The following is a 25,609-nucleotide window of genomic DNA, read 5'->3' on the forward strand; positions in this document are numbered from 1 at the left end:
TACCATGATGTGTTTTAATAGCTTTTATACCAAATAGGTGACTAATACTTTTTCAAAGAATTTTGGTAGTTACTTGGTTCAGACATCTCCAGAGCTAGGAGTTATTTCACTGCTCAAAATACAAAAAAAAGAAAAAAAAAAGGAAAAAAAGGTTCAAATTATATTTTGCACATTGTAATGAATTTATTCATAACCATCGTAATTAAACAACTAGCATTTAATGTCCCTAAGGAATTTTATTACTTTTTCATTTTATTAGAATGTATGGTAGGCTTTATAGACAGAAATTTTGTTTCCAGATATTTGAAGAGAATTGTGTTAAAATTGAATCTTTTGGCTGTATTCATACCAGTAAGTTAAACATGTGATTTTTGGACACAATAGAATAGAAAGTTCCCTGGAACCTCATTGTGATTTGCATGGTCTTTTAGGCATTTCCTCTCCCCCTGCAAAAAAAAAAAACAACCAAAAAAACAACCAAAACCAAACCTTGTCTCGGTTTAGGACTAAAGACATGTTCTGGCTCAAGATTATTTGGATGGGCTTTCTTTCTTTCTTTAATGGGAAAGACCTCTCTGTGATGAATAGCCTTAGCGTCATAACCTGTCTCATCATGTTTAATTTACCAGTATACTGAGACTTGGGGACTAATTGGATTGATTACGGTGGTGTGCAGTTTTATATTATACAATATTATTCACAGTGATGTGAAATGCAAGTTAGAATTGTATTACAGACATCAAAATCTTGAAACATTGACAGGTTTACTACAAAATCTCTGAAACTGTTGATATTCCTAACACATTCATTGCATCCTGTTCTTTCAGTCAAGGATATTGTTACATGGATGTTATTACACAGAAAGAAAGAACACAGACTGCATAGTGAGCTCCCTTCCATGCCTTTCCCTAATCTAAGAAGAAATGAAGATAGAAATGTTCACAAATTCCTTCCCCCTGAAGATTTTTTTTCCTAGACAAGAATAACCATGATGTTATAAGTAACTTAGGGTTCTCTGAGAGTGTTGTGTTGAAATTTTTCAGTTGAAGTTACCATAACAGTAATAACTAGAACCACATTGAATGCCCTGCCTACTGACTCCCACTTCATAATGTTAATTATCTGATGAGGCAGGATGAAAGACAGAAGTAGGAGAGAGAAAGGGAAAATTTCTGCTTTATTCCTGTACAGCACTGCTTCACAAACAAGTCCTCCACATTCCATGTTAAGGCCCGAACAAAGTGGTACTTTCACTGGATAAAGTGGTGCAGAAAACGTTGAAGTGTGTTCGTACAAATATTTTTTAAAAATACTTGTCAAATATCTAGTCCTATAAGAAAAAAAAAGAAATAATTAATAACTCGGGTTTCATTGTGCTGTCGTTCTACAAGATATGGGGTAGAGGTAGTATATATATAGATAGATATAGATATATAGATATATATATGTAGTGTTGTAAATTTGAAAATGGTGGAGGTAAAACTGAACAATACCTGCTGGATTAGTCTGTCTAGCTGACTATGCACTATTATTAATGTAACTGTAGCTGAAGCTTCACTAAAAATCAATGGAACACTAGATGCTAGGCAAACCTTTTTACTGGATTTAGGTTCACAAAATTATAACAATGAAATTCAGACATCAGACGAAATATAGGCAGGTGTAAGCTGTTATTTGAAATGCTTATGCTGATTTGTAGTTCTGTTGGAGATATATTTTATTGTAGCATGTTTGAAAAAACAATGCTTTCAAGAGATTATGTGGTATCCTACTATTCTTTTTTGCTAGTTAGATGGCATAATAAACTCCCAAAAGCTAAAGGTAAAGCTGTAATAATTCATATTGAGAATAAATTCATTCTCTGTCTTTATTTTTCTATAATGACTATTTTAAAGAAGTCACAAAGCTTGAATAGAGAAGACAACTGTTTAGCATTTACGTTGCTACTACAAGTGCAATTTGATTTATGTAATACAGACATTAAATTCTACAATTAAATTTCAAAGTAGTAGCATTAGTATTAGGTTAGAGTGTTATTAGTATTAGAGTTATTGATACTGATATTGTAATTAGTATAATTTAACTTTGAAAAGGTCCTTTTTGAGAATCATTACTGTGCTTTTTATCCTATACTGTTTCTCTAGATTTTATGTTAAAATGCATATTGATCTAAGCATCCTTACAATGGGTGTATTTCAATATACTCACTATGATATTTATTTGCAATTCTTGTAAAATTTGGCTTTCTTGTGCACACTTTACTTTCTTGTAAAATTTTACAATTCTGGCCTGAGACTACTGTGTATTTTTCATAGATGTAAATGTCTTCATAATCATGGAATAAATTTATGTACACAATCTACTTACTGGGTTTTCTTGTAGACTTTGATCATGGAAGTATATTAAATGTCTGTCAATCTAGCAGGTTTTCAGCTACCTATGGCTACCTGCAATGAATTATTTAGAGAACAAATAATTAATAACCACAAAAGTATTGTAATAATATGACATCCTACGGTTATAAGAAAGTCAGGGAAGTTAGATGTTAGATTCTCCTTTGTTAGATGTTGAAGAAATATTTACGTTTTCGAAAAGTGGTCTATTTTTTTCAGCTATATTCCAGCTTGTTATAGAAATAAAGATGTGCAAAGTGCTATATAGAATTTTCTAGGTAGCTGGCATGTAATAAAATCATTTACTTTTGACACTTTTAGGAAAATATCACTAGTTTGGGTAACCGATGTTTACTGGTCATGAGACAGTACACCTTTTTGTCTTTACAGATATAAAGTTATTATCTTCACCCTATTCTACCTTTAGGAGATTCTTGAATGTCGTTTTTGTTTGTTTTTAAATAGGCATAGTCTGGTAAAAAACCAAAACCAAAACAAAACCAAAAAACAACTCAGTTTCTTGAGTCAGAAAAAAAGGCCAAAACAAAACCAAAAAAACAACAAAGAGGAAACATGAGAGTCAGCTACTAAAAATACAAATTTAAAGGGTTTTTCTTTGAATAAATATTGCAGTGTTCTGAAATTCAATGACTAATGAAGGATTTTTATAAAATCTCCAGGAATAAAAGATGTATAAGGGCCTCTTAGGTCATTTAGTTCAACTCTTAATCCAGACATGAATCAAGTAGACCCAGAGATTTTAATACCAGAATTTATATACACACACACAAATGAGAGTTTGTTTCCCAGCTTTTATACACGACATTGTATTTCAGTGCCAAAAGTACTGAAATTGTTAATTTACAAATGTTCTCTGTTCTGCATAGTCAGAATGACTAAACCTAATTGAGGTCAAAGAAAAACACCCTCTCTGGTTTGGATACACCATTTGCCTCAAAAACTCCCACCTAGTGTCAATCAATCCTATTATTCAATTATTTTTGTAACACTGATCTTTATGGCACTTAATGCTTTTTACTTCCACCTAAAACAAATTTATTTTCTGACTTTGAACATGGCAAAAGCAAAGAATATTAAATATGCAAAAAATATTTAGCTACGTTCTTTTCTATAAGATTTATCTAAGTATAAACAAAACAACCATGACAAGCTCAAACATGGCAGACAGTAAAAAAACACTTTCTTCCTCTTTTAGGACAAAATATTCTGCAAATATTTTTTACCAGGACTAAATATTATTTCTCAAGAGAAATAAATTGGACAAGACATTAGAGAAGATTCAACTTTGTTCTTCAATCCCAAAGTTTTTGAATTTAATTGAAAGAAGAAAGCAAAAGCAACCCACCTATCTACAACAAAACTCCCAAAATATCCCAACCAACCAGCCAACCAAAAAAACCAAGCAACCAATCAACCAAGCAACCAAGCAACCAACCAACAAAAAACCCCCAAAAAACCCAAAAAAAACCCAACCCCCCCCAAAAAAAACCAAACAAAAAAAAAACAAAAAAAAACCCAACCCACAAACTAAAAACTGTGTGCAAAGGGTAGAAATTGTAACAAATTAAAATAAACTGTTTGTCAAACAAACATATTAATAGTGTTCTGGAAATGCTGAGTATTAAAATTTAGATTATGAGTTAGAAGACTGTGGATTCTGTATATTATTTTTGCACTCTTAAGAAGGGTTCTCATCCAAGCCACTTCAGAAGTACAAACCTGCCCTTTCACTAAATACCATACCCACAAGAGCTCTCATACTGTAAAGCATTTAAAAGTGTAGTCACATTCTTACATGCATTTGTGGAACTGATTATCACTGAAATGATAAGAGGATTTTGGATTTTATATCTAGAACATATTGCCTTTAGAAAGAACCTCAGAAGTACATAGTTTTTCAGCTAACATTTTCCCCAGGCTTTTGTTGCTCTTTTTACTTTATGTTTAACCACCCATACATATACACACATCCCTATATGCATAATTAAACAATATATTGCCCAAATAAGAAAAGCTCTGTCTCTTGTTGGTATTCTGGCTATAAAAACTGAGAATATTGCATATTGAAAAGTAGAAATAGTTCAGAACACGTATTCAGTTTAGGACTTCTCACACTTCATATATGGAGTCCCATAAGTGGTGGTTAAAGCACTCAGGTGGAAAAGTAATGGCAGCTGATTTATTTGCATTCAGCTTAAATAATAATGTAGATACACAGAATTTATTCCAAATATGTCTGCATAAGAGACCATACTATTAAAAAAAATGCCAGCTTTTATTAGCAATTGATTTTCAGCAATATGCCATGTTGAAAAAGTAATAATTTGAAGAGTATTTTTGTGGCCAATTTTAACAGTGCAGAGCAGTGTTAATCATTTGAGTTAAAGTATGACAAACAAAATCAAAGATTTGTCCAGTATCCCTTCCAATCCTGAGTCCATGTTGTTTAAATGTACGTGTGTTCTCTGAAGTCACGCTGAATTAAATGTTTTGAAAATAATAAATTATCAGATACTGGATCACTGTGAAATTGCACTGCAGTACACAAGGTGTGTACTTAAAATGACAGATGACTAATGGAGGAGCCCAGTGCAGTGACTTTAAGGGAATATTTTGGTTTCAGTCCACTTACCCGTATAACTGAATGAACAGAGAAAATGACTGAAATGATGCATATAATTCTGACTGGTATTAATGAATATGTAAAATATATCCTAGTTTTTTGTCAGAAGCAAACAGTGAGGCTTTGAAATTAGAAATTTTGTTTTCTATACATGCCTTTGTAGTTGTCCAGACTCTTACTCACTGATTCATAATCCAATAGCAGCTAAATCTCTAGCAACTGCAAGCAAGAACAATACGCTGATTGGAAGAATACCAAGTTATTAAAATATACTCCTAAACTATGTTTCTCAATTGTTATGTATTTTCCTCTTTTGTTAGAGTGTATTTTCCAATCTCTCTCTGGTGCCTCACACCTGCCAAGGTTTTGCTAGACATGACAGTTTTTTTGGGTGAGTTTGAAATTTCTATGTCTGAAATATTTTTTTCCTTGCAATCTAACTGATTATTTGAAAAGCGACATGATCACAGATTATTTCTTTAATTAAAAAATGTCTGTAATTTATTGACCCTAGATTGACTGATTGATTGCTTGATTTCAGGAATTGATTAAATTACTTCTTTCAAAGAGAAAAAAAAGGTTTTTAACTAAAACAGCACTTCTAAGTATTTCATTCAGTCTAGTACATGAAAATAAGCCAGTGCAGAAGAATATAATTTTCAATAATACTTAATAGAAGTGTCAGTGATCTGAAGTGTCTGAAATGTTTATGATTAGGCATTTTTTATGATGAATAAATTTTGACTATATATTATTGGTTTAGGCATGGGTAGCCAAGTAGTCAAGTGTGCCCTTTTATATTTGATTTCCTCATTTGCTACATCTCCAAAAAGGAAACAAAACTTTCATTTTGGTTGCTTTTTTTTGCCTTTTTTTTTTCTTTTTTTGTGGTGCAAAAGGGTAAATTTGTGTCTTCTATTTAAATCAATACAAAAATAGAGCCTATATATTTAAAGACCTATTTTGTGAAGATCCACATAATAATCTTTATTCAGCAACCTACTAAATTATTAAAATTTTTTGGTTTTTTTAAATCTTGTGCAAGTACAAAATAAATTAATTTGACTTCTTCATTAAATATACAAATTCATAGATAAATGGATTTAAATATGTGATCAAAATTGAAATGAAGCATTTAATTGAAGACAAACCTCTCCTCTCCCATTGGAAATGGAAAACATATTTGGAATTCATTACATGTTCTGAAGCAGGAAGATTTTGATGAAACTGACAGCAATAAAATAGAATTCCTTTAACATTTTCCTGCATCAAATGATTGTGGTTTTCTGTGTTTTTTTTCTCCCTTTCTTTACCATCCATTACCATTTTTCTTTCCTATTAATAATAGGACTAGACATATTAACATCTCAATTTTTACATATTCAGTTGAGGTAATAACATAATTTGTCCTTCAACATCCCTGTCTTGTTATAGAACAAAATTATTCTTTTTGAAACTACAATAAAATAAGATCTGTCACTCTGTGCATGTTAAAAAAAAAGTACAAAGTATTTTAGAAGCCAGAATGAATTCTAGTGTCAAAGCCAGGATGGATATTCACATTGAAAATATTAATTCACCACTTTATAATACAAAAACATTTTAGGTGTGACTGTTTCATAGTTATTTTCTGGACAGTAAAATGCACATGAAAGTATGTATTTTGGAAAAGAAGGGAAGTTTTGAAAATTAAGACTTCAGATAAAGAGATGTGAACATTGTAGACGATATGCTTTCTAATATGAATTATATCTCTAGAAATGGAAATACTTCAGGATCTGTGCTTCATGGACAGCTGTAGCAGCAAGAAACCTCAAAAAATTTTGATCAATCCAGCCAACAGAAAAAAAAAAAACCCCATCATTGAAAAGGCTTTTTGAAAGACCCATATTCTTACATTTTGGTGGAATGTTACTGTCATTTTAATTAATTTATTTTAAGAATGTTAATACTTTGTGTGCTGCACTATGCAGACTTCCTGCAAAATAACAATATGATTGAAAAAAATGCTTCAACAGATAAAAAATTATTTTTATTCATAAGGGAGTTGTCCTGAGATATTTCCCTTGGCCTTCATAAACCTTGACCTTTTCATTAGAACTGCAAAGAAATATGGATCATGCTCGGGGTACTGTCTTCCTCACTGTGCTGAAAAAATCTATCCATTGTCTTTGCTACAGTTTATGGCTTTCCTAAGTTGCAGCTGGCCAAATGCTGGTCAGCTTTATCCATAGTTTGTCACAGTGATTGGAAACAAAGACTAAAAAATGGCTTACTTCTTTTTATTGATGGTTCTCATAACAAAACCATCAACAAAAAACGTCTAAGTTCTCAAAGGATGTACTACTTTAACCTTAACATGCTTGTTGTGACCAGCCTTTTCGACATATGAAATAGAAGTAACATTTAAAAATCTATTTATTTTTTGAAAAAAATCACTTTTAAGTCAGGCTTGCATCTTTCAGGGATATGGTCATAATTTGGAATATGATTTTCACAGTATTGAAATAATTAGATAAACTGAGCTCTGATGCTAGAAAAAGCCATAGGCAACTGCAAGAGGAAACTGAAGAGCTTTTCATAAAGAGACAAACTGGGCAACAAAATCTAATATTTATGATTTAATAGCCAGGAAGTACTGGATGGGAGCAGAAAGAATACAAACTTTTTTTTCATTTGTAACCTGAATTTTAGGAGAAAGGAGCAGACAGGATACATCAAAGATTTTTTTTGTACTTGTATTATCCCTGCCCTATACACCTGGGCAATATATTTGGGAAAAAGTGGCTTTGATTTAATTTTTTAATAGAAATTTAAGAGGTTTGAAGTACTTAAGCAACATTACCTACCAACATTTCATGTGCTAGTCTTGCAAAACAATTTTATCTTTTTACCTGCAAGCACCATTTATCTGAAAAAGAGTTTCTAACCCAGTAAACAACAGTAAACTTCACAGTTCCAAAATCTGTTTCATTTTTGAATATGTATAGATTTTAAATTTCTGGATATTTTCCTCTCTGATCCTTTCCTTTTTTTTTTATCCTGATGCACTTGAGTAACAACTTAATACCATGTGACATCTCTGTAGTGGGCTTTCAAATTTGTTTTAGTCAAAAATCATAATTTAAGGTTCTCTGTTGTAAGTTGTGGTTTCACTCTTGTAATAAATGCTTTGTTTGAAAACATAAAGTTTCTGCAAGTTATTTCTTTATAATAACCTCTAGCTATTTTGCTTAAAAATTATTTCTTTTCATCTCATTTAACCTCCTTGCTTAGTATCAGTCAACAGTGGCTTATGTTGCTTTTGGATCAAATTACATTTCTAGCTTCTACCTGATGTCCTCCAAAAGAGGCTTTCAATTCCTTATCCAAATAATTGCATATTGTGTTAAAAATTTATCTCTGGGTCATCTGTATAATTTACTTGAATTTCAGAAGAAGTCTGAGGGCCTACTGAACCAAAGCCTTTCAGTATAGGAAAGCTTCATAAATTTTCATCATAGTTTCCCTGCTGAAATATAGGAAACATATTTTCCTATATTAAGACAATATTCAATAAATTATTTTATAAATCCCTTTCCAGGACTCGTTGCATTTTTAAAGGATTTTTCCGTGACAATTTGTTATATATGCATAGGCTGATGTGAATAATTAACAGTGAAGATGGGTTTGGAGAGCTGAGTATGAAGAGATTTTATGAAGGGTTTCAATGTGTTGGTTTTATCTCTGAACAAATTCTTACTCTCAGTTGACTTTGATGATAACAATTAGGAGTAGATATTTTAGCACGAATCTTCTTCTTTGTTCCCAGTTAACTTTATAGATATATTTTACATGGAAAAAGCCAGATGTTCATAAGAAAGAGAGTTGTATGTGAAATACCACGTGTGCAACACCCAGAGAACTACTATGTGCATTAATCAATTATTTGACTATCAATTAGCACACAGTTTTCTATTGTCCATTGTGTATGTCAAAATTTGACAGAGCTTCAGAAAACTGCTTGGTCTATTTTTATTACTCAGTCTTTCTGAAACTGTTATATTAATTAAACTATCTTTGAGAATATTTGGGAAAAGTCTGTGATAAGGCAAAATAATTTTTTTTTTCTTCTGGAGACAGCTGCTATGAGTACCTTGCAGACTGACAGCAAGGAAAGTGTAATTTTAGTCTGCTTAAAATAGCCAAAGATTTCCATCGGGTCTTAGTTACAGCTCATATGATTATTATTTAACATAGGAATGCCTCCAGCTGGAGTCTGGAATTAATTGTGTTATACTGTAAGTACAGATACTACTTTTGAGGGATTTCAGTTACTTCTCTGAAGTAGTCTAGAGGTAAAATGAAAGACGTGTGATTGATTTAAAACTGGAGTAGTACTGAAGATATATTTATCCTTTTACAGTCACTTTTGGTCTTTGGCATTTTGCACTATTATGGGAAATGCTCTTCATATAAAAAACAAACACCTTTAGTAATAGTGGAATCTGTCAAATAGAGGAAAGAGAGTCTCTTAAGCCTGCTGGAAAAGGAATGTCTTTCCTTGTTTCTTTCTTCCCATTTTCATGAAAAATAGGTGAAAACTGTGAATAAATTTTGATTTCAATTCAGGTAAAACCAAGTAAAAGCTGCACTCGAAAGCAGTTGCTGTTGAGTTTGCACTTCCATTCTTGAGCCTCTTATAGACACACTAATATTTTATCAGACCACTTAATAGAAAGGCTTTTTTCCACTTGGGAAGGCAGGCAAACAGCTGCTTCTGCAACTGATGTTTTTGTTTCTTCTAGACTGGAGAGTTTTTCCAACATGGCTGACTTAGTCACCTTTTCAGAGTGAATCTTTTCCAAAACCCTCAGACTTTCTGAGAGCTCACATACTTCACTTAAGTGTTCTCCAAATGCTGTTCCCACCCTCCCCCCCAAAAATGATTATTTTTGTTTTGTGATGAATGGTATCTGAATTATGTTTGTACATTAATTTTGTTTGATTTCTTTTCTACATCTTTGTGAAAAATCATAGAACATCAACACCAATTGAAAGAAACCTTCAAAGATCATTTGATCCAACCTTAAAAAAACTCAAAATCAACATAAACCCCCCCGTTTAAGGTCTGACCATGATTATCATATTACAGTAAGTCATCTATAATGGCTGGACAGTAACTATTCAGTAGGCAAATTTTTATAGATTAAGATCACAGATCTCAACATCTCTGATGTCTGAGTATTCTGGCTGAGTACTGTCCTGTTTACAGATCAGTGTAAATATTGTGTCTTTTAAAAAAAATTGCAATTTTAAAATGACATGTGTGAAATGAAATTGAAATTAGTGAGAACAACAATCAAAATATATGAGGGATTCTGTTGAATTTTTAATTTTTTTTTAAACATGCTTGACCATTTCATACAAAATAATGATATCTGTAGAGACAATATTTTGCTTTTGATATAATGAACTAAAAAATCTCAGAAAGAGTCCACATTAAAGTGTTTGATGCTTTTGCATAAATCATGCCTGTGGGAATTACTGTTTTCCTCCTGGGATAGGACTGGAAAATAGACAGACATTCTTATAAAGTGGAAGATTCTTCAGGATTCAAGAATTTAGCAAATATTTTGAAGAAACATTCTTTAAAAATGTGATTTGTAACTTTTTCTCCTTCTTAAAGTTATCTTTGTCTTACAAATGGGAAATAAAACAAACAAACAAAATAGAGATCTAAATAAAATTAGTTTGACTAAAGCATTTCACACAGGGATGAATAAGCATAAACACAGGTAGAGATTTTTCAACGCAAAATATATGCAAGGTAGGTTCTTCAGCATCCTCATAGGTTAGACCTTTGAGTTACTGCATAACCACTCTACTGATTCTGTCCGTCTTAAATTATAATGCTGGAAAGCTAAAAATATAATACAAGTCACAACTCCAGGGGCTATACCTAACATGTTCTAGTAAATTTAGTGCTGAAAAACAAGATATTCTATTCTTAGCCTTAGGCTTAGTCTACATCATGGAGATAGTGTGCAAAAAAATTTTGGTTATTGCAAAATATAATATTTTCAGTTTAATTTTTTCTCCCCTGATCCTTAAAGCAAAGAGCTAGTAGGCACAATAAGCTGTTTTCACAGCTGAATGACTTTCAATTCTATCAAAAGAGGTCTTTGAGCATTTTAGTAAAAATATTGCTAACTCCTACAAATGATTGATTGACTAATACCAAAGTTGTTATCCTAAGCTTACATTCAAGAGATAGAGCTCTAATTGTGAGAGTCATGTCACAGTTTCCCTTTGTACTGTCAGTTAACACTTTCTCTCTATACCACGATAACGGTAAATTCCAGTTCCCCAGCTTTTATTAAAGAGCTTTAAGGCAATTTTCTGCAACAGGTCCTCAATAATCTCATGACATGGCCCTTCAGGAGCTGAGAGCAATGAAAATGCTGTCAAGATGGAAAACCTGCAGATTAACTAACAAAGCACCACCAACAGTTGTGCTGAGACTTCATATATAACTAATATATACTAAGAAAAAAAATAGGAACAAACTTAGTGCAGAGGTCATATTTTGAAATTTTGTTGAGTTGCTACATTGCTAAGGTTAATAAAGAGAGATAATATAGAAATATTCTGGGTATTCTACAGGTATAGCTATGAAAAATAATTTACCCAAAGCCTTATATTTCCTCAATGTTTTAAGATCTTAGAATAGAAGGTACCTCTGATGGTTGAGCAACAATGTTTAGTAAATGTTGACAATTGTTGAAACTGTTGGAAAATTCTACTTTGAAAAAAAATTAAACTTGTGTTTTGTTTTGCTTTGGATTTTTTAAATTACTTTTATAATAAAGGAAATAATTACTTTCCTTTGCTGATGAACTCTTTTTGATAGCAGCAGGTAGTCCGAACCTCTGGACTTCATTAATAAGAAGAGCTCTTGGCACTGCTGACTTTATTAAAAAGAAGAGTAGGAATAGAGCAATATCTGTATTAAGAATTTCTCTTTTCACTTGTTTGCTTTAATTCTTTAAGTCTTTAATTCATTTTTTTCAAATCTTCAAAGGAATTTATATTAAAACATACTTGAAAATTAGGATCTTGTCTCCTGGAGCTTTTCCCAAAAGTCAGTTTTAGTATTGGCAGAATACATATTAACTTTAGAGATGGAAAATTGACAAAAAGGGATGTGGAATGACTTACCATGAGCTGCCAGGGCTTGCATCAAGCTGCCCAGTGACAAAGCTAGATAGATAGTGAAACAAAATTGTGCGGGGAGAGATTAATATTATTTTCCCCTCAGTGTTGCCTGTGCACTATTCTGTATTCTCTCATTTATGCTATTATTCCTAAACTCTTGAATCATAATGACATTATGTATTTATCGGGACAAATATTAATTTGCTAGATTTCAAAGTTGGTTTTCTTTTTTTTTCCCCTTACTCCTTAGAAAAGCATTGTGATACCTTTGTCACTATGAGAATGAAAATTCTTCCTTACATTTTATTTGGGTTTACTAAATATAGTCTCCATATACTGCAGTAAAATTTTACAATGGACACCAGCTTTTCCATTTTCAAATGACATATCCATCTGTAATGACTTAAACCTCAAGAAACAGTCTTCATCACTTCTGCTGCATTCATTACTTTGGCTCCCCATGTAGATCTCTTTTCTATACAGTAAGATGATATCTAGAATAGATAGTTTGTTTCCTACCTATTATTTAATAAATGAGATACTTCAAAAATAAAATAACAATGAACTTGTATTTATTGTTCCTTTGCCAGAGTGTTAACTGTTATCAGTGAGGGACATTATTCTTTTTCACAAGAACGGGTCTGAAGAGACAAGTAGGAAAATATTGCACTGTGAAAGAACTTGCTCTGTAAATTAAAGTTCATAAAGTTTTACCAAGATTTTTGTTCAGTGATCTTGACAAATAGGAATAGTCCATGTTCTAGTGCCTCCCCAAGTGTAGGCTTCTTTGTTCACAATAAAAATCACAACTGTAGCTTGCCTTTTCTGTGGAGTAGAGTGCAGCTCAGGGCAGGGACGAAGATCCTCTGTATTTCCCTATTCCAGGAAGCTGCACAATGCAGAGGACCAGAAGTATTACACTTGTGAAGATTCACAGGAGAGAGCACATAGGGACAAGGCAGTTTTGTCTCCTCCCTACAATATGACAGTTACTTCAAGTGTTTATGAGAACCTTTTCCACAGAAGGTAGTAAGAGTCTCTACCTGCCCTGAAGTAAATTGTCATCAGAGAGAAAACTAAAAGAATGTCAGAGTTCAATCTTTAGTTTTTCATGGGTCAGTAGAATGGTTTTATGTTTTCAAAGACAGAGGTTAATCCAGTTTTCCTATTCTTAGTTACCTGATTTTACCACACACACACACACACACACACACACACACACACACACAGTTGTATATATAAAAGGTTTACTCTTTGATGTTCTTCTTGTCCAGGAGAACTGATCTATACAAAAGTAAACAGACCAATATACTTTTCTGTACTAAAAATAGCAAAAACTATAATCCAGAGAGAGACCTATAAGAAAAGCACTTATCAAGTCTGTAACCTCCCCATTCTTTTAGTAGTATTAACACTCTAGGCAGCATAGCAAAGATAAATAGAACTGCATAAAAAAATTAAAAGAAAATCAATTTTCTTCAAGCAGAATAAAACCTCTTAAAATATTCTGGTCAAGCAAACTATTATAGATAAGATATGAACAACCTTATCAACTCACTGAGTTGAAACATATTAATAAATGATATATAGACTTCTAAAGCCAAAGTTGATTAAGGCCATTTCATCCATTAAATAATTTTCTCCTATTAATAGGATTCTTTTTCTTTTTTTTAAATAAGCAGTTAAATTATGTGCTTTTGTCATTATTGGTAATTATAGTACTGAGAAGTTATTCATATAATAATATTGAGATAAAACAGTTCATTAGTTCACATAAAGTTAGCATCCAATAATATGTCCCATTGAGCAATTTACAGCAATTTTCACCCTTATAAATTCTCTTTCTAGGGAAAATTGTTTGAGAGATTTATTTTTTTAAATATTTCAGGACAATTCATCTTTTGTATTTTAAGTTCAGTATTTAGAATAAAATCCAAACTAAAACAAGACACAAAAATTAGTTTTACATTGAATTACTTTGGTTCTTTGCTTCACTGTGTTTTCTTATTTCTCTGAGAGGTCATGAAATTCATAACAGGAAAACAATAAAACATTGTATCTGTTTTGTATTAAACTGAATTCTAGAATCTACAGCAATGATAATTCTCCTAGGTTCTGCTTCTCATTTTCAATTGTCTTGTTCCACAGCCATTTTGTTCAACATTAGAGGGGAGTACTTTTGAATCTTGCTTTTCAATACAGCACAGTAGTCGACTTTGTCTACTGTCTAGAGACTAAACGAACACATAGTTTTCTCTCTGCTCATCCAAGTAATAACTAAGTAGCATATATGATTTTAAATACTGGGCATTTCTGAGTGAGAACTCAGAGCAATAACTATTTTTCAGATTTAGTTTTGAACAGAGAATGACTTTTGAATCTTAACAAATTTGTAATGAAAACTAGACATTAATATTTCAGTCTGGACAATTCAAACAGCTTAAATTTTGAGACCACAGTGTTCCAATCTTCCTGACTGAAGTTTACCGAGGGGTCTTTTTCTGCCTGTTTTCAGCATTTTCACTCCTGAATGTTCAGTTTGAAATTGTGCTTTCTTCTACTGTTGTTGGTGGTGAAGACAAATGATTTCATGAAAAATATGGAAAAGGGAAAATATTTTTCCTAAGAATTACAGTTTTATGCTTCTTCAAAGCTTAAAGTCTTTGCTATACACTACTTTGGGGTTTTTTGGTGCCCTTGTGAAAACAACAGAACTATTAGCAAATCATTAATTATATCTTAAAAGAGAACTGTGAAAGAATAAATGTTTCCCATGTTGCTGACAAATAACAACTGACACAAAGAGGCCTTGTGGGGTGATCTATTACTGTGAAGAGTCTTTCATAACACAGTTTCTATAATATTTTTTGTTTTACCTCACTTCCATGACGCCTCATTTCCTCTTTATATTTTTAGATAAAGAGGGGTTTTTAAGTGTCATCAAATCAAAACGCAATAATGGACAGCATAAATCACAGAAGAGATATAATAGTTTTATAGGTTATCAGACTGACTGGTCAAGGATTTCCTTTATTTACTGCTACTCATGAATAACACAGGTAGAAAAGAATATATATTTCATATCTAAGAAAAAAACCCCATGTTATTTCTCAGGGATGAGGGCAGGGGAGGAGGAATTTTTCAAGCAGCTGCAAGTTTTTGAGAACAATTTTTCCCACTCTTTTTTCCATGAAAATTATCAAAAGCTGACAGTATCCATTGTGAAGAGTATGTTCACTCTATTACTGCATTTTCAAGGCATGAAGCTCTGAGTGGTTTCTGAGAGAAGTGTCAATATTCCATCAGCAAAGATCTTTTAAGAAACTTTAGTAGCTATTAAATCACAAAGACAGTATATGATGTATGATGAGTAAATGTACACTTAAAAAAATCTAGGTCTAAAACTGCTCCTGTAATTGCCTGAGACTCTTCTCTGTTTGTTTGTTCACCTGATATGTAGGAGTGGAATAAATGGTCCATCAATGCATGACTGACACATGGTTTGGAGACTCATTAATGGTAAAAAGAGTAAAACATTTCAGTATGATGAAGCTATTGTTTCTATAAATGCTAAGAAAAATAATTTTTTTGCTTTCAAAATCAACTCTAGCTCCTGTATTAAGCTTCTCATGCTCATGCCAGAATCTCCATTTTATATAATTTTAATTTTTTTCCCCTAGAGGTAAGATGCTTGGGACTGTTTCTGGAAAACAGTGTTTAAAGAGGCAGTTCAAGGTATTACTTAAAGAAATGTGAAGAGGGCATATATGATTAATAAGGTTTATTGTAACTGCCCACTGTAAAAAAAAAAATTAAACTAATCATATATCAAAATATATAGGCCAACTTCCTATCATGTAAGCTTTTAAGCTTGACCAGGCATTTTGAAATTGTATGTCTTGGGTAAGAATTTCTCTATCTGAGACATTACATTTTTTTGTTGTCTTGCACCAAGAACAGTCTGTAAATCATAGCATACTATTTGATGTCCCTTGTTTCTTACTAACTTCATCATCTATTAGTTGGAGAAGTCAAGCCCCACTCTGCTCCCAAGCTTGTTCATTATTTCATGTTTCTTCACTATATACCTTGGTATATACTCTGCTCCATGACCCCACATGCTGAAGAGGACTAGTAGCACTAACATGCAATTAGTTGGCAAAGAGGTTGGAGGTGTCACAGCATTGTCTCCTCAAGTGACAAGATGACATATGATATTCACCATGTGAATCTAAGCAATGGTCATACACTGCCACATCACCAGAAGTCTGTGAGAGAGTTCAGAAGTCTGGAAAGGAATGTGTAGTATAATAGCTCTGTCTGTTTTATGACTGGCTTGTTTATTCAAGCAAAAAAAAAAAAAAAAAAGACTTGTGAAAACTTCAGTTGTATTTTTTACTTGTTTCTTTGAATGCTTTTCCATAATTGTGAAAGATGAACCTCTTTCCTGGAAACTTTTACAGTGCAGAGGTAAGACCTATTCACAGTTCCAACATGCTGTAAGTAATTCTCATATCATTACAGTCTATGCCATGTAACAGACAATGTGCAACACAGAGTGAAGTTTTTTATCTGCCCTGTGACATTTCTATCTCATGCAATTTGTTTTTACGTCTCTTTATAGTACAGAGATATACCCTTGGCTGTTAAAAATCGTGATTGCCTACACAAAAAGAAAAGAAAATGAGAACTGACTAAATCATGTTATTGTGACCAATATCATCATCATTAATAATACTAGATAATTCTGAAGTATACTCTAAGACTTCTAGAAAAAGTACAAATGATGTATAAATTATTAGAAATTAAAAAAAAAAAAAAAAGAAACAAGGACTTTAAGATCTATTTCTTATTCTATTACAGACCCAGAAGATTTTGGACAAATCTTTTTAAGATTGGCTGTGATCTGAAAAAGAGACTAATAAAAAGAAATAACTCAATTGCAATATTGAGCTCTGTCATCTCTAACATCTGATAAAAACACAGGCTTGTATGTTTAGGAAAGGAAATGACTATTCATCTTGTTACTCCTTAATGGACCTCTGTTCCTGTGCATGTGGGTCTGGATAAAATAGATTTGAATGTAATAGTCTCTGTGTACGATTATGAAGATCCTGCTTTGTTTTTCAATGTAAAATATGTTTAACTGACTCGTACTAGTTTTAAAAAAAAAGTAATTTTAAAGCTATGATATATATAAGGAGGTTATGAATTTGCTAATGTAAGTATCCTATAGCTTCTTAGAATTTGCTATATATAATATAAAACATTAAGAATGGTATTTACTTAAATTATCCAAAATGTGAACTGAACATACAACACATATTATTTTCCTGAATGTAAAAGGCAGACAAGACCATTGTGATTACTTTTCTGGTTTGTGTAATGTAACCATCAATTCTTGCCCCATAATTAGTACATAAATAAAAGTATAATTGTGGAAAAAAAAGACATTAGTCTTCATTCAAGCTTGCTGGCTCTACCCTGTGTCGAGACTACTTTGAGAATTAGGGAAAATGGTCTCGTCGTGACCACAGCTCAAACATATGTTGTAACTGCATAGAAAGAGACAAGATATATGTCAAATACAAGCAAGAAGACATCATGGATAGTGAAACTCACTGTATTCTTCAATCTGTTATTCTTGTTTCATCTTCAATCCGTCGCTGCAACTGACTCCACCACCTCTCAGCAAGAGGGAAGGATGGCGGCTGTCATTAGATTTACGATTTTAGATAATTTTTCCAGATGGTGCACAGTAAGCTGAACAAAAATTCTTACAGTACAGCTGAATAGCTGAATAGGACAACTACACAGACATGCTGAGATCACTCCAAAGGAGCAAGTTTCAGAACTAGTACAGCCAGAGTGATAATCATGATAAATTAGCTGCATGTGAGTTTGGCTATTCCTTCAAGGACCGATTATGTCATGGTATAACAGTTTGGGACAAAGAACAATCCACAGAAATAAGAAAAAAAATACAGGACATCTGAAGATATAGAGAATATCAAAGTCTTACTTGAAACTTTGAATTTTAGAAAATGACAATTACATTTCTAGACTCTTTAGTTCTGTGTTTTTAGGGTATGATCTCTGTTTTTTATTTGCTTGTTTATTTTCTTCTTTAGCACTGAAAATAGTACTGAGTACTGTAGATGCTCCCCAGTGCTAAAATTAACTCTGGTATTTGCTATTCCTTTCTCATGGACAACTAGAATTTGCAATTTCTTTGTTGTCTGATGAAAACCAAGTAGATTTACATAAATATACATGCCGTTTCTGTTTGGAAAAACTAACATTTTATTTTGTTTGTTTATATAAAGCCTGAGAAAATTTAGTAGTTTCAGTTTGAGGTATATAGGTGTGTCTTTTACAATAGCATAAGGAAAAAAAATTCCTTTCAAGTAAGATTTCCTGCAGTCTTTACCTTTTGCCATTTTAAAGACAATGCGCTGCATTGCTCAACAACACCATTGCATGCAGAAAGAGCTGGCAGTAAAAACAAAATACATGAGAGGTAAAAATGAGACAAAACAGATCTACATTTCAGAGCAGATTGAAGAAGGAGGTAGTAGGCAGGTGGAATATTTCACAGAGATTATAATCCAGAAAGCAAGAAATGGCTTTAGTGTGATAGCCTGTCAAAATTCTGTAAAGAAAGATTTTGCAAAGCAAACGCAGATTCTAAATATTCTTAGTGTTCTGATCAGTCTGGCTGCTGAGGAACTGTGTTGACAGTGTGGCAGGAAGCTAATCAAGCTTATTTTGAAAGCTATTTAAATTTGGAGAGTAAGGAAATTGTGGTGAGATCGACACTGTGGAGAACACTCTGACTAAATCTACTCACAGGTATTTCCCCATCCTTTATTTTAAGAAAATGTTGACTGATGCTTAATTTTGTGTGGCCCAGTTTACCTGAAAAGAAGATTGCTTTTCTTCCCAATCTTAATTCTTTAGATTTTTAAAACTTTGTTTATTCAAGTCCAAACCAAATCTAAAAGAAACAATCAAAGAAGAGACTGTGAAGTCAATGAACAAGCTGAAATGCTATTAGCTGTTCCACTTTAAAACATGAAAAGAAAAAAGTACTTTCTTTTTCACTCATCCCAGCTTTTGAGTGCCTCTATTGTTCAAATGCTACTGCAGTTATCACCAGCTGCTGAAAAATGAGAGTTAAAGGGTAAAAAGCCAGTCAGAATACATGAAAAAAACCCCAAAACAAACAAATGAAAAATCAATCAAACAAACAAACAAAAGCAAAAAATCACCAAACCAAACCAAAACAAATTAAAAAAAAACCCCTCCAGTGATAATTCTGAAATCAAAATCACATATTAGCAAATGATAATTTGATCTTTGGAAATCTTTAATAATGCCATTAAGGCATATTTTCTACTGGAATGACCCTGATCCCTTTGCACCATTCCTTCAGATATTTATATATATTGATAAGATCCTCCTGAGGCTTCCTTTCTCCAGACTGAACACTTCCAGCTCCCTAAATTTTTCCTGATATAAGAGAATTTCCAGTCTCTTAATCATCTTCATGATTGTTAGCTGGAAGTGTCTGTACTATGCCCGTAGCTGTCTTGTACTTGAGAACCAAGGACTGGACCCAGAAGTATAGATGTGGCCTCAATGGTGCTGAGTAGAAGGAAATGTTCATCTTCAACCTACTGTCAACACTTCCAGACTGTGCAGCCTGGGATACCATCCTTCCTTTCCATGCAGGGAAATTGCTGATTTTTTGATTGGGTGCCCACCAGGGGCCCCAGATCCTTTACCACAAATCTGCTTCCCAGAATACCAGACTTCAGAATATGCATTGGGTGGCTGCTCTCCAGTTGTAGGAGTTTGCATTTCTCTTTGCGCAATTACAGGACTTTTCTGCCATCCAAATGACAGTACTAAATCAAGTGCAAACATCAAGATAAGTTATGAAATCCGAAGAGGGACTTGCATGTTCCAAAGCATGTTATTTGTTTCCAACTATTCTACAAATAGAGTAATAATATCTAAACCCATGTGTTTTCACAGAGCCTTGGAAATTAGTTCAATGCTAAATCCACTCTGAGGTCTCCCTGTTAAAACTTTTTTATGATCTTTTCAAATTTCATTTATTTTTCTTTCCTAAACCAAGGTTACAGCCTTAGTTCATGTGGTCCCAGCTACTTTTTCCTTGCAATCTTCCTCTCCATGTGATCCTTTAAAGAACAGCTTTTGACTTGGGCAAGCTGTGTTTGAATGTATGGCTGTTTAAATAATACATGTCTACCAGTTTAGTTCAAAGGTACAAGCCTTATCTCATTTGGAATTTTCTGCTGAATTTTGATCCTAAACTTAAATGTGTAATTCCAGCACTTTATTGCTAGCATTTCAGCACTTCCTGTCAGAATAAATGTATCTAATGGAACAAACCATGTAGAAAATAACTTCTAGCATTTCTTTCATTATTGAAACAAATATAAATCATTCCAGTGTGCAGCCCCAAGCAGAGATGATATCTGCCTTTAAAAATAGCTATTTCAAAGAGGTTCAGAACAAATTTGCATAAGCCAGTTGTCAGATTGTTTATGTTTAGCTAAAGGAAAATAAAATTAGTTGTAAAATGTCAAGTAGGGAATTTGTTCATAGGATGTCCATGGGGATGAACAACTTCATAACTTGGATTTTACAGAGGATGGTTCAAAGGACAAATTTCAAAATAATATTTCTACTCCCTCTAGGGTTAAGTACATAGGCACATCTCAATGGAGTACAAATTTATTTTGTTTGTTTAAATTTTGCTAATAAGACTTCTCCAGAAGGGGCGCCTGTAATTAGACAGTGGGCTCCTGTGGTGGTGAATGAAACACATAGCAAAGGAAAATCTGTGTTTCAAGGTGTTGAATTAGAAGAACATATCAAATATGTACCAAGTGAGATTAATTGAAAGTAACAAGAAGTCTTCCCTCACCTATTTTTCAAGCATCAGACTAGTTTTCTATATTGTAAAATTGCCTTTTTTGATTGAAACTCTTTATTGTCCCATAACAATGCAGACATCCTAAGAGGTTAGAGAGCTTAATATACTGACAAGTCCATGGCATTCCATTCCAGTTGCCCTTAACATTAAAAAGCAGACCTCGTTACATTGAATTTATTAGTATAAATCTAAAGACAGAGGGATCAGTCCTACGTACTGCAGGTTTGCCTTGACCTTTTAATCTCATCTACTGTCAAGGCATAAGTCACCTAATGGATTATAGTCTAAATCTATTCTTCAGATGATTCAAAATTTAGATGCAATGATAAATCAGCTGAGAATCAGTGCAGTCTGACATGCAGTTGGATGAATCAAAAAGTCATTTATACTTTTGAACAGGCAGTTGCTTTACACAGATTTCCAAAATATTTTTATGAACAATTTACACTTATTGGCTTAAATTATTTTGAATGCTTTAAATTTTTTTAGTTTTTTATATATCTTCCCCAAACCTATCCTTCTTCCTTTCCTGTAACTTTTTTCACTTGTTCTTCAGTCTGGCATTTACATTTGAACAGGACAAGATCTGATATATTTTAAAAATTAAATTCTTGACAAACCCTTGTAGCTGAATAGTTTTTGTTCTGTATGAGGGAAGGGAAGGGAAGGGAAGGGAAGGGAAGGGAAGGGAAGGGAAGGGAAGGGAAGGGAAGGGAAGGGAAGGGAAGGGAAGGGAAGGGAAGGGAAGGGAAGGGAAGGGAAGGGAAGGGAAGGGAAGGGAAGGGAAGGGAAGGGAAGGGAAGGGAAGGGAAGGGAAGGGAAGGGAAGGGAAGGGAAGGGAAGGGAAGGGAAGGGAAGGGAAGGGAAGGGAAGGGAAGGGAAGGGAAGGGAAGGGAAGGGAAGGGAAGGGAAGGGAAGGGAAAATTTAATTTAGATTGGAAACATAAATGTCCAGACACTTCTCTGCTAATGCCTACGAAAATCAGAGACGTCTAGGACAGGCATTTGCCTAAAATATTCTATTAGGTAGGATGGACCATATGTTTGTCACTGTTCTGGTGTCTCTTAGGCTATAATTTGCTCTAAGACATCAAAAAAAAGTCATATGCTTTCATGAATAAATTGAAATTTCCCTGGAAAACATTTATGCTGCAGCTTACAACAGAGACTACCATGCATTTTATTGTTAAACAAAATATTGCTGCAAAAATTCTGAGAAAAAATGCACATGAATATGTATACATTCTAGGTTTTCTTCAAACTCTCCAGTACTCAGTAAAATAGGTATATACTTTTTGTCCTTTACAAAATGGCACACCACTTTGATCATAACATTCTTTTTATCTGGAATGGGCAAAAAGATGAAAGAAAATATTGTTCTTTAAAGGACTATATAATTGTTTTAACACAGGCAATAAGATGATATATTTCAACTAACTTTTGATCAATAGTGAGGGAAAGCATAACTGCCAATGAAATAACTTTAAAATTCATCAGATGATCTCCAGACAAGAGATATGTGAAGATGTATAGGGAAACTGGGATCTTTTTGGTTTTGTTATAGTTTTTTTTTTTTTTTTTTTAAATCTGGTATGACTATAAGTATCCTTTTCATAAACATTTTTTCCTCAAAACTAAGCAGAGCTGTTTTGATTTTCTTAATAAAGGCAGTAAGTTCAAATTAGAAATTTGGTCCCTTAACAGCTACAGAAATAGTGTTTTACCTAAATAGTGTTTAAGTTTGCATAACTTTTGTAAATTGTACAGTACATGATATGTATCAAAATGTCTCCTCAGGTAATTAAGTTCTTATCATCACCAAGATGCCAAAATTCAGCAGTATTAACAGAATACTATTTAAACAGCATATTATTTATCTTTTATAGACAAATACAGTCACTAAGTATCATTTATGCTATAAAATAATTTTTTTTTTAGGCCAATAAGAAATAAAACTTGAAGTTACAAAATCATTCATATTTTTAGGATTTTTGTTGCTGTGCCAAGAGATTCTCCACTGAATCTCTTTTTCTAGTCATGCTGCTGCTCATGATCTGTAGATCTCATACACAAGTAAAATACTAGAGAACAGTTCATAAACTACTAGTGTAGGAAAGCATAAAAGGAAGACTTTTGAAAGTGTCTGGCTTTTCCTTGCAGAAAAGATGAGGGTAATGTGATAGACACTGTGAGAGCTAGCAATTGTCTTTCTGGGAAAAAAAACATTGGAAGTGGTCCTGAATAAATGCAAAAGGCAAGGTATATATGATGGCCTCATAGTGAGACAAAACTACTGTAGGATGAAAAGTAAAACACAGAGGTAGAAGGTAAATGATAATGAAAGTATTCATATCAATATTATTTTAAATAAGATCAAGCAATAATGATCAAAGAATAAACAACCAAACTCACATGTGTTTACTCATCAGTCAAAATTAGACTGTAACTTGAACCCAGGGCAACATTATATTTCTGTGCATGTCTGCCAACATCTAGTTGAATCTTCATTTTGTAGCTGTCAGTGGTGCCCTACAGTGGTAAATGAATACTAGTATGTTAAATTGGAAGTGCAGAAAATTGCAGAGTTTAAGATTAAATTAACAACTAATAATTGTCCTTTGTATAAAATCTATAGCTTAGAGTTGCAATGATAAACCTCCTTTTTTTTTTCCAATAGTTGTAGATTGAAAGCATATGAATTAAACATTAGTACTGTTATTTTTTGTACATGACACATTTTCCTTCCCTTAATTTGCATCTAATGCTAACTCCTTGATACATTTTCAAAGTTAGCAGTTTTTCAGACATCTAAAGGTTATCAGTGGTCTTCTTGAAACAAAGGGTGCCTTTACACCTCATAAGTGTGAGTTACCTAAGACCATGAAAGTCTGTCATGTGATGTGCTAATGGCTGCTTTTGAGGGCAGACTCATTTATGCACCATGGGGAAGAGAGTCCTTAGGATGGAATATATTTTGTCAGCTGTCAAGCTCAAAATCATAGGGTTGCTTGCATATTGATATAAAAGGCCAAAGGTGAATCTTGAGTGTTGGTTTTATTTCCTTTTATAAGACTTTACAAGGCAGGACTGTTGAGTTATGACTGATCACTGCTTTTGAGTCTCAGTTACTCATCATAAGATATTAACTTCTCCTAATTACTTAGTGGTTACAGTGCTTCCTTTAAGGCATGATGTCAGTTATTACTTCTTGGCTTAGTGACAGTACTGAGAACTGATATATAAATTTAACTGAGCATTTCATTTAGTCTGAAATGTTTTATCCCAGACCACATCTGGATCACTATGGTGTTTCTGGGCTTCTGAGTACAAGTGAGACAAGGACACACTGTAGAAAGCCAGATAAAGGCTTTGAGTATCTGTCACACAGCTTAAGGTTGAGAGAGCTGGGCTTGCTCTCCTAAAGAAAAGGCTAAGGCACAAATAAGAAATTTCTATAAGTACCTCATCACGAAAAATAAAGAGGATGGAGCCAGGGTTTTTTAAGTGATGTTCAGCACATGAACAAGAGTCATTGTGTGTAAGAGCCATAACGAGAGATGTGGGACTTCAGGAGGCTCTTCAAAATGCAGTTTATTGCATCCAAGACGTTACAGCTGTCCAGTGTTGTGGATGACAGGGTCTGTGCCCACAGCTGTCAGCTCCAGCTGTAGACAGGCTGAAGACCCTTTAGTTTTGGTTACAATGCATTTTATATGTTTCCTTGCTGAGCATCTTAATACATAAGAACCAATGGATACCTTTACTTTTACATATAGCCTATCATAACTACCATATTCATGTTACTATTCTCCAATCACTAAGATTCAGTATGTTGCAGTTTAAGCTAGAAGTTGTTCTTCAGTTTTCTTGCAATGGAAAATTCGGAGACCTTTTTCTACTTGCAACATTGTCAGTCTTGTTTGCCTGTGGAAGCTTTTTGATTTTGGTAAAAATATGTTCTGTTTGAGGTGGGCTTATCCTTTGCTCTAAGCCATAAAAACCTCTCCTAACTAATGCACCCTTTGTCTTAGTTATCCACTAAGACTGGCTAGGCAATTATTTTCTTCTATATCAAAACTTGCTTGCATTTCTATCCCTTCCTCAGATTCTACATTAAAAACTCTTTCTGCCAGGCATACATATTTGTGAGACATTCTTGTCAAACTTTCATCTGTCCCAACAATTAGGCACAAGCTGAAATACAAGAAATTCTGCTCAAATGTAAGAAAATTCTTTTCCACTGTTAGAATGTCCAAATACTGAAATTATTCGTCAAAAGAGGTTGTGGAGTCTCCGTCCTTGGACCTACCCAAAACTGGACAATGTCCTAAGTAAACTTTGTACTTGGCTTTCCTTGAGCAGACCATTGGACTTAGGTGATTTCCAGCAGTCCTATGAAATCTCAGT

General features: G+C 33.3%; 1 long non-coding RNA gene across 1 annotated transcript; it reads right to left on the reverse strand.

Moving 5' to 3' along the window:
• Window positions 1-1,196: 1,196 nt before the first annotated feature.
• LOC135298038 (uncharacterized) lies at window positions 1,197-17,936 on the reverse strand. Its single transcript, XR_010360004.1, has 3 exons — window positions 17,857-17,936; window positions 2,368-2,447; window positions 1,197-1,330 (listed from the first exon to the last, which is right to left on the reverse strand). It is a non-coding gene; the product is annotated as an uncharacterized LOC135298038 (long non-coding RNA).
• Between the last annotated feature and the right edge of the window lie 7,673 nt (window positions 17,937-25,609).

Source organism: Passer domesticus, chromosome 3 (assembly GCF_036417665.1).
Source record: "Passer domesticus isolate bPasDom1 chromosome 3, bPasDom1.hap1, whole genome shotgun sequence".
Lineage (NCBI taxonomy): Eukaryota > Metazoa > Chordata > Aves > Passeriformes > Passeridae > Passer > Passer domesticus.